This window comes from Oncorhynchus gorbuscha, linkage group LG13 (assembly GCF_021184085.1).
Source record: "Oncorhynchus gorbuscha isolate QuinsamMale2020 ecotype Even-year linkage group LG13, OgorEven_v1.0, whole genome shotgun sequence".
NCBI lineage: Eukaryota > Metazoa > Chordata > Actinopteri > Salmoniformes > Salmonidae > Oncorhynchus > Oncorhynchus gorbuscha.
This window is the reverse complement of record NC_060185.1, coordinates 5,738,205-5,746,796: the sequence shown is the minus strand read 5'-3', so window position 1 is coordinate 5,746,796 and position 8,592 is coordinate 5,738,205.

Here is an 8,592-nt window from a genome sequence, read left to right as displayed (position 1 = left end):
GGAATAGACGTTGCATCTGTTCCCAGTGAGAACTGGTTTCTTAATCTATCATTGCTTCCCGGCTCAGCGGGATACACTGCAGGTGCTATGTAGCTAACTGGCTGGTTTATACATAGAACACAGATAGAGGTTACTGGTGCTACAGTCTACGGGCCCTGAGCCTGGTTCTGAAAGAGACCAGACAACTGCTATCTGAAACTGGTTCTGAAAGAGACCAGACAACTGCTATCTGAAACTGGTTCTGAAAGAGACCAGACAACTGCTATCTGAAACTGGTTCTGAAAGAGACCAGACAACTGCTATCTGAAACTGGTTCTGAAAGAGACCAGACAACTGCTATCTGAAACTGGTTCTGAAAGTCACCAGACAACTGCTATCTGAAACTGGTTCTGAAAGACACCAGACAACTGCTATCTGAAACGGGTTATGAGAGAGACCAGACAACTGCTATCTGAAACTGGTTATGAGAGAGACCAGACAACTGCTATCTGAAACTGGTTATGAGAGAGACCAGACAACTGCTATCTGAAACTGGTTATGAGAGAGACCAGACAACTGCTATCTGAAACTGGTTCTGAAAGACACCAGACAACTGCTATCTGAAACTGGTTATGAGAGAGACCAGACAACTGCTATCTGAAACTGGTTATGAGAGAGACCAGACAACTGCTATCTGAAACTGGTTCTGAGAGAGACCAGACAACTGCTATCTGAAACTGGTTATGAGAGAGACCAGACAACTGCTATCTGAAACTGGTTATGAGAGAGACCAGACAACTGCTATCTGAAACTGGTTATGAGAGAGACCAGTAATACATGATGGGTTTGGTGTCAGCAGCATATTCAGCATGTTTTGGTATTAGCACAGCAATATGGACTAGCTTGATGCCCTGATATTACCTGAACGGTTGTCTGTTGTAGTCAGACTGAAACTATTCAACTGACATTGCTCAGGCTCTTTTACATTTAAAAAAAAATCTTTATTTAACTCGGCAAGTCAGTTAAGAACAAATTCTTATTTTCAATGACAGACTAGGAACAGTGGGTTAACTGCCTGTTCAGGACAGATTTGTACCTTGTCAGCTCGGGGGTTAGAACTTGCAACCTTCCTATTTACTAGTCCAACGCTCTAACCACTAGGCTACCCTGCCTTTCTGAGTCTAAGGGAGGATGTTTTGTAGTAAAAGACACACCGACTGAGGGAGTTGATTTAATACATGATGGTTGTTTTCAATGGAATTTTGTCTTCTGCAAATGATAACAAGCACAACGAAGAAACTAGGATGAGTTCACGTCAGGTCTCATGTACTGGATGGATGTTACCTGCTTTTGATAAGTTGTCTACTGATACAGGGGATTCTCTCTCTCTCTCTCTCTCTCTCTCTCTCTCTCTCTCTCTCTCTCTCTCTCTCTCTCTCTCTCTCTCTCTCTCTCTCTCTCTCTCTCTCTCTGTCTCTCTGTCTCTCTGTCTCTCTGTCTCTCTGTCTCTGTCTTTCTCTCTTTTCTCTCTGTCTCTCTCTCTCTCTCTCTCTCTCTCTCTCTCTCTCTCTCTCTCTCTCTCTGTCTCTCTCTCTCTCTCTCTCTCTGTCTCTCTCTCTCTGTGTCTCTCTCTCTCTCTCTCTCTCTCTCTCTCTCTCTCTCTCTCTCTCTCTCTCTCTCTCTGTCTCTCTCTCTCTGTCTCTCTGTCTCTCTGTCTCTGTCTTTCTCTCTCTTTCTGTCTCTGTGTCTCTCTGTGTCTCTCTCTGTCTCTGTCTCTCTCTCTCTGTCTCTCTCTCTGTCTCTGGCTGGGTCTCTCTCTGTTTTGACCTCTCTCTCTCTCTCTCTGTCTCTGTCTCTCTCTCTCTCTCTCTCTCTCTCTCTTTCTCTCTCTCTCTCTCTCTCTCTCTCTCTCTCTCTCTCTCTCTCTCTCTCTCTCTCTCTCTCTCTCTCTCTCTCTGTCTCTCTCTCTCTCTGTCTCTCTCTGTCTCTCTCTCTGTCTCTCTCTTTGTCTACGGTGTTATGCAACCTTGACCTCCCAGTTCCCTTCATTTGACAGAGCACTGCTAAATGACTTAAATGTAAATGACCAGAGCCATATGGGAGTGGGTGCAAATTTGGACGCATCTCAAGTGTTGAGTACATTATCTACAGTCCTGGAGCAATGACCATATGAACACAGAGATGTCAGAAAGGAACTGTCATAAGAGATGTAATTCCCTCTAAATAAAGTTCTTTACAGCAGATATAGTTCTTTCTGTTTCTACAGTGAAACACTGTAAGAGAAGAAAAGAAATCAGGAGAGAAGCCTGACTTTTTAATGTTTCAATTGTGTTTTTGTTTTGTTTCTTTGCATTGTTTGTAAAAATAAAATAAAATAATCACTTATTTTGTCACCTAATGTTGCTGCTAATCTCTTATGAAAATAACTAGATTACTCTGAACTGCGATTACTCACCAGGAACAGAATCCTTTTTTCTTTAACGAGTCCGACGAACCAGCGAATGACATACTACTTCCCCGGGGAACAGGCCCAGATCCCCGTGATTTGCGCAAATGAACAGGAGGCGGAGAAAAAGGGAGCCAGAGGCGGTGCTGCCTTCTGAGAATTAAAGTAGTCGATCAAATAAACCCCACTGCCTTCCATTCTGCTAGCAAACGTGCAATCTTTGGAAAATAAAATCAATGACCTACGCGGAAGATTAAACTACCAACGGGACATTCAAAACCTGTGATATCTTATGTTTCACGGAGTCGTGGCTGAACAGACGACAATATCAACATACAGCTGGCTGGTTATACGCTGTACCGGCAGGATAGAACAGCGACAAGGGGAGCGACTATGTATTTTTGTAAATAACAGCTGGTGCACGATATCTAAGGTCTCGAGGTTTTGCTTGCCTGAGGTAGAGTATATCATGATAAGCTGTAGACCACACTATCTACCTAGAGATTTTTACATCTGTATTTTTAGTAGCTGTCTATTTACCACCACAGACAGATGCTGGCACTAAGACCACACTCAATGAGCTGTATACGGCCATAAGCAAACAGGAAAACGCTCATCCAGAGGTGGCACTCCCTAGTGGCTGGGACTTTAATGCAGGGAAGCTTAAATCCATCTTACCAAATATCTACCAGCATGTTAAATGTGCAACCAGAAAGGAAAAAAACTCTGGACCTTACTGGACTTTAGTTCACACACAGAGACACGTACAAAGCTCGACCTCCAATCTAACCATAATTCTAACCTCCTGATTCCTGCTTACAAGCAACAATGAAAGAAGGAAGTACCAGTGACTCGGGCCATTAAAAAGTGGAATGAAGCAGATGCTAAGCTACAGGTCTGTTTTGCAGCACAGACTGGAACATGTTCCGGATTCCATCCGATGGCATTGAGGAGTACACCACATCAGTCACTGGCTTTATCACCACAGTGATCATACGTACATACCCCAACCAGAGCCATGGATCACAGGCAACATCCTCACTGAGCTAAAGGCTAGAGCTGCAGCTTTCAAGGAGCGGGACTCTAACCTGTAAGTTTATAAGAAATCCCTCTGATGAACCATCAAACAGGCAAATCGTCAATACAGGACTAAGGTTGAATCATACAACACCGGCTCTGATGCTCGTCAGATGGGGGCAGTGCTTGTAAACTATTACAGAATACAAAGGGAAGTGCAGCCGAGAGCTGCCCAGTGACGCGAGCCTACCAGGCGAGCTAAACTGCTTCTATGCTCGCTTCGAGACAAATAACACTGAAAAAATGCATGAGAGCACCGGCTTTTCTTGAAGACTGTGTGATCATCCTCCACAAGCAGATGTGAGTAAGACCTTTAAACAGGTCAACATTCACAAGGCAGACAGATTACCAGGACGTGTATTACGAGCATGCGCTGACCAACTGGCAAGTGTTTTCACTGACATCTGTAATACCAACATGTTTTCAAGCAGACCACCATAGTCCCCTGTTCCCAATAACACTAAGGTAACCTGCCTAAATGACTACAAATCCCGTCTGTAGCCATTGGCTCACATCAACACCATTATACCAGAAACTCAAGACCCCTCAATTTTTCCTAACAGATCCACAGATGATGCAATCTCTATTGCGCTCCATACTGCTCCTTTTCCCACCTGGACAAAAGGAACATCTATGTGAGAATGCTGTTCATTGACTACAGCTCAGCGTTCAACACCATAGTGCCCTCAAAGCTCATCACTAAGCTAAGGACCCTGGGGACTAAACACCTCCGTCTGCAACTGGATCCTGGACTTCCTGATGGCTGCCCCAGGTGGTAAGGGGTAGGTAACAACACATCCACCACGCAGGGCCCCTCAGGGGTGTGTGCTCAGTCCCCTCCTGTACTCCCTGTTCACTCATGACTGCACGGCCAGGCGCGACTCCAACACCATCATTAAGTTTTCCGATGACACAACAGTGGTAGGCCTGATCACCGACAACGACGAGACGGTCTATAGGGAGGTGGTCAGAGACCTGGCCGTGTGGTGCCCGGACAACAACCTCTCCCTCAACATGATCAAGACCACAAAGGAGATGATTGTGGACTACAGGAAAAGGAGGACCGAGCACGCCCCATTCTCATCGACGGGGCTGTAGTGGAGCAGGTTGAGAGCTTCCGGTTCCTTGGTGTCCACATCACCAACAAACTATCAAGGTCAAACACACAGACAGTCGTGAGGTGAGACAAAGTCTACTCCCCCTCAGGAGACTGAAAAGATTTGGCATGGGTCCTCATTTCCTCAGAAGGTTCTACGGAGGGTAGTGCATACGGCCCAGTACATCACTGGGGCCAATCTTCCCCTGCCATCCAGGACCTCTATACCAGGCAGTGTCAGAGGAAGGTCTAAAGATTGTGAAAGACTCCAGCCACCCTAGTCATAGACTGTTCTCTCTGCTACTGCACTGACAAGTGGTACCTGACTAACCCGTGCCCCCAGCACATTGACTCCAGTACCTGTATATAGTCTCGTAAGTAGGCATTTCACTGTTGTATTCTGGCGCATGTGACAAATACAATTGGTTTTGATTTGAAACTGTGCTCGACTACAATCATGTGGGATTCATCAAACTGTGCCTTCTAGTTTTATTTCACCCAGTCATAATAAACACTGTTCAGTTTTAGCTGAACAAGCCAATAACTCTGTTTGTAACAACACTAGCAACATTTGTCATGGACAACCAACGAATTGTGTATCCCAAGTGGCACCCTATCAGCTTTATATGCACTGTAGTGCACTACTTTTGATCATGTATCCCAAATGGCACCCTATTCTTTACATACTGTAGTGCACTACTTTAGATTGTGTATCCCAAATGGCACCCTATTCTCTATATACTGTGTGTATCCCAAATGGCACCCTATTCTCTATATACTGTAGTGCACTACTTTAGATGATCTATCCCAAATGACACCCTATTCTCTATATACACTGTAGTGCACTACTTTAGATGATGTATCCCAAATGGCACCCTATTCTCTATATACTGTAGTGCACTACTTTAGATGATGTATCCCAAATGGCACCCTATTCTCTATATACTGTAGTGCACTACTTTTGATGATGTATCCCAAATAAGCCTATTCTCTATATGCTGTTCACTCTTTTGATCATGTATCCCAAATAGCTTATTCTCTATATACTGTATTTTTACTTTAGATTATGTATCCCAAATGGCACCCTATTCTCTATATACTGTAATTGCACTACTTTTGACCAGGCCCCATAGGGAACAATATGATATTTAGATGGTTTGTTTCAGGGGAATGTGATGATGGGTTATGGAGTCACTGGGTTGTGTTGAGACATGGTTTCCTCTGCTCTTGGCTGTGTTCAGGTGATGACTAACGTGTGTGGATGCTTTCTGGCAGCACTGGTCAGGCCGGTTTGAATGTCAGAATTGAGGTTAAACAACTCTCATTTCTTTCCTCTCTCAAATGGATTATGTGCTGCCTTCTAACTACCTTCTAGCTTCCTTCCTTCTATCTATCTAACTACCTTCTAGCTGTCTAACTACCTTCTAGCTGCCTTCTAGCTGTCTAACTACCTTCTAGCTGTCTAACTACCTTCTAGCTGTCTAACTACCTTCTAGCTGCCTTCTAGCTGTCTAACTACCTTCTAGCTGTCTAACTACCTTCTAGCTGTCTAACTACCTTCTAGCTGTCTAACTACCTTCCAGCTGCCATCTAGCTGCCTTCTAGCTGTCTAACTACCTTCTAGCTGTCTAACTACCTTCCAGCTGCCATCTAGCTGCCTTCTAGCTGTCTAACTACCTTCTAGCTGTCTAACTACCTTCTAGCTGCTATCTAACTACCTTCTAACTACCTTGTAGCTGCTATCTAGCTGCGTTCTACCTGTCTAACTACCTTCCAGCTGCCATCTAGCTGCCTTCTAGCTGTCTAACTACCTTCTAGCTGTCTAACTACCTTCCAGCTGCCATCTAGCTGCCTTCTAGCTGTCTAACTACCTTCTAGCTGTCTAACTACCTTCTAGCTGTCTAACTACCTTGTAGCTGCTATCTAGCTGCCAACTAGCTGTCTAACTACCTTCTAGCTGCCATCTAGCTGTCTAACTACCTTCTAGCTGCTATCTAGCTGCCTTCTGTCTAACTACCTTCTAACTACCTTGTAGCTGCTATCTAGCTGCGTTCTACCTGTCTAACTACCTTCTAAATACCTTGTAGCTGCTATCTAGCTACCAACTAGCTGTCTAACTACCTTCTAGCTGCTATCTAGCTGCCAACTAGCTGTCTAACTACCTTCTAGCTGCCTTCTAGCTGTGTAACTACCTTCTAGCTGCCATCTAGCTGCCTTCTAGCTGTCTAACTACCTTCTAGCTGCCTTCTAGCTGTGTAACTACCTTCTAGCTGCCTTCTAACTGTCTAACTACCTTCTAACTACCTTGTAGCTGCTATCTAGCCTCCTTCTAGCTGTCTAACTACCTTCTAGCTGCTATCTAGCTACCTTCTAGCTGCTATCTAGCTGCCTTCTGTCTAACTACCTTCTAACTACCTTGTAGCTGCTATCTAGCTGCCAACTAGCTGTCTAACTACCTTCTAGCTGCTATCTAGCTGACAACTAGCTGTCTAACTACCTTCTAGCTGCCATCTAGCTGCCTTCTAGCCTGTCATACCTTCTAGCTGCCTTCTAGGCTGTGTAACTACCTTCTAGCTGCCATCTAGCTGCCTTCTGGCTGTCTTCTAGCTGTGTAACTACCTTCTAGCTGTTATCTAACTACCTTCTATGCCTTCTAACTGTCTAACTACCTTCCTAACTACTTTCTAGCTGCCTTCTAGCTGTGTAACTACCTTCTAGCTGCTATCTAGCTGCCTTCTAGTTGTCTAACTACCTTCTAGCTGCTATCTAGCTGCCCCTCTAGCCGTCTAACTACCTTCTAGCTGCTGTATCTAGCTGCCTTCACAGTTGTCTAACTACACTTCTAGCTGCTATCTAGCTGCCTCTGTATCTAACTACCTTCTAGCTGCTATCTAGCTGCCCTCTAGCCGATCTAACTACATTCTAGCTGCTATCTAGCTGCCCACTCTAGCCGGGCTAACTACCTCTAGCTGCTATCTAGCTGCCCTCTAGCTGTCTAACTACCTTCTAGGTGCTATCTAGCTGCCCTCTAGCCGTCTAACTACCTTCTAGCTGTTATCTAGTTGCCTTCTAGCTGCCTTCGAAATGCCTTTTTGCTGCTCTCTAACTACCTTCTAGCTGCTTTCTGACTGCAGTGAAAAACCTAGTCAAACATACCAGTAGCCAGAGCTGTACTTGTAAAAACAGCTATTAACACAACAAGGACTCTTGTAGTTCACACTAATATTGTTTCATTACTCTGTTTTACAGAATGTGGATTCTCTGGCAAAAGATCAATGACAACAAGGCTTTATACATTGATACATTGGTGTAATTAATGATATGCTCAAAGGCAGAAAAATGAACAAGTATTGGTGTTCAGTAGAGTTGATTAACCACTTAGTTTCATGGTTGAACACAGGGATGTGGCTAAAAAACATTCACTCTTTTTTTGTGTGACTTTGTGTGTGCTTGTGTGAGTGTATATATTTAGAGGAGTGACGAGACTGACTAGGGAGCAAAGTTGACCTTTCAACCAGAAGGCTCATCCAAACTATGGTGTGTGGCTTTGGCTAGATCAGTTAATCACAGCAGATGTGTTCTCTCTCTCTCTCTCTCTCTCTCTCTCTCTCTCTCTCTCTCTCTCTCTCTCTCTCTCTCTCTCTCTCTCTCTCTCTCTCCCTCTCTCTCTCTCTCTCTCTCTCTCTCTCTCTCTCTCTCTCTCTCTCTCTCTCTCTCCCTAACTCTCTCTCTCTCTCTCTCTCTCTCTCTCTCTCTCCCCTCCCCCTCTCTCTCTCTCTCCCCCTCCCCCTCTCTCTCTCCCCTCTCTCTCTCTCTCTCCCCTCCTCTCTCCCCCTTTTTCCCTCTCTGTGTCTGTGTCTTTCTGTCTCTCTATGTCTCTCTCTCTGTGTCTCTCAATTCAATTCAATTCAAGGGCTTTATTGGCATGGGAAACATGCGTTAACATTGCCAAAGCAAGTGAGGTAGATAATATATAAAGTGAAATAAACAATAA